This window comes from Acyrthosiphon pisum, unplaced genomic scaffold, assembly GCF_005508785.2.
Source record: "Acyrthosiphon pisum isolate AL4f unplaced genomic scaffold, pea_aphid_22Mar2018_4r6ur Scaffold_632;HRSCAF=1084, whole genome shotgun sequence".
NCBI lineage: Eukaryota > Metazoa > Arthropoda > Insecta > Hemiptera > Aphididae > Acyrthosiphon > Acyrthosiphon pisum.
In genome coordinates this window covers 3,483-5,770 of record NW_021776075.1, presented here as the reverse complement: position 1 = coordinate 5,770, position 2,288 = coordinate 3,483, and the positions used below count along the sequence as shown (strand labels likewise).

The following is a 2,288-nucleotide window of genomic DNA, read 5'->3' as shown; positions in this document are numbered from 1 at the left end:
GATTTTTTGTTTTCGTTTACGCTTTATTAATTGTTTTCGTTTTTTGTTTTTTTCCGTTTAATAAAGTTTTTTAAAAACGTTTTCCATCCCTGGTATATTCACACAACATAAATACATTTAAGTAACAATAAAAAAAATATTTGAAAATAAATATCAATGATTTATTAGTTGCCTATTAAATATTGTTTGAACTGTTTCATAATAGACTTTCACAAATGTTTGGAATTAATATTTAATGATATTTTTTTTATTGTTTAATATGTATTTTATAAATATAATTTAATCAAATATGAACATATATAAAGTATTTACTGGATACACGTCAAAATATCACAGCAATATTATCGCGGTAAAAATATCGCAAAAGTATATAATATGTTGTCGGTACAAAAATATCACAATAATATAGAATATTGTTTTCATGACAATTTAAAAAGTAAATCAAAAGTAAAAAAAAATATTAAAATACAAAATAATAAGCACATTCATATATAATTAATAGGGCCAACACTTGTATGCATTTGCATATTTTTATTGGTTGGTCGAAAAAATAGCTAGTTTATACTAAAATTTGTTTTATAATCCAACGATGCTGCATACAAAATTTTATTTTGCATATTATGGTATTTTAGCATTTTTACGGCATATTTTTGGAGCATATTTAAGATCTTAAAAACTTGGGAATTTCAAAATATTAATTTGTTTCACTCATATACCTTATTATAGGTATTTCAACTCGTTTATGAAAGGAGGTAATCTAATCTTAATCGCTAATCATTATTATTCATTTTTTACAATAACATTTTTTTAGAGCATATTTTGGTCATTTTTAGGGTATAAATGCATACATATTTTATAGAATCTTAGGGCATATAATTGTTGGCGTTTTCGTGACAATTTAGGTTAAAAAATTATTATAATACAAAATTATAAGTACAGTCATATATAATTAATAATATCGTTTTCGCGACAGTTTAAGTTATATTACCTAACGAATACTGTTGTGTATGAGCGTTCGTACAAGAAACAAATAAATAATAAAATTGTTAACTTGCGACAATAATGACGCGCGAGATTATTCATGATGTTTTATGAAATGATCCGCGACAATATGCCGCGATAATTTGACGGGACACCGTATTTACTTCACATTTTTAATATATACATATTATTAAGTGGAGATATATGAACACAGGAGGGGGATATACAATATACAATACAAATCTAGAAAATAAGCCACAATTAAGGCAATATAAATATTTATTAATTAAGGCATCATAATATAATACACACATTTATAGAATTTTTTAATTAAAAAGTGTATTTATAAATTCAGTTGGTAGGTATATTTTATATATTGATGGTTCACAATATATTGCAATAATATGTTTATTGTTTATAATAGTTTTATAGTAAAAAATCTGAAGTCTAAAATACTTTTTACTAAGTTTTATGAGTAAATTATTAATTTTTATAATATCATAAACATTACAAATCAAATTTATTAGGTATAACACATTTTTTTAAACTATTCATTTAGTAATTTAATGCAAGTTATTTTTATAATTTTGCCTCTTAATGTGAAAGGTGCTTCACCAAGAATGTATTTTATAATATAATCCATTTCTCTTTGAGACACTTGTTTATGTTTGGCTTGAGTTTTAACTGCATTTAAAAAAATAATAATAATGAATTATTTATAGTAAAGTTACTAATAGCACCGGTATTAATTTGCTTTCTCTAAATGATTTCCATATTTTTTTGTAATTCGTAAACTGTAAAACACATTGTACTATCATGATTAAATTGTATAACCAAAGTAAATGATAATTAAACCTAAGTATTTGATAATATTATGGCTTTTGATTATAGTTAAAAAAATGTAAAAATAGCATTATTCAAGGATAATAAACGGGTTGGCATAACAGTAATTTATTTCTGTATATATAATTATGACTATTTTTTAGAAGTAGTGCATTTATTATTATTAAAAAGTACAAACATATGAGTAGTTTATATTTGTATGTTCTGAGCAGCTTTTTTACGGGGACATTTCTTCAGTTTAAGCGGACATATCCATATGCTCCAATGTCTAACACATAATCTCAAAAAGTGTGTTGATAATTCCTCATAATTTTATTACATATTTTCAGGGCTCTTAAGTTCATGTCTAAAAAATGCGTAAATAAGTGTAACGTCTCCTCTTCACCTCGCTCTCGCGGGTGTCGTTTTGTTTATATTAACGAGGTCTCGGAGACTCGACCTCGGTGTGTGATATTATTACTAGG

General features: G+C 24.7%; 1 protein-coding gene across 1 annotated transcript in view; it reads right to left on the bottom strand.

Moving 5' to 3' along the window:
- LOC115035063 overlaps positions 1-2,288 on the bottom strand; it is a 4,926-nt gene that overhangs the window by 1,242 nt on the left and 1,396 nt on the right. The window lies entirely within an intron of this gene.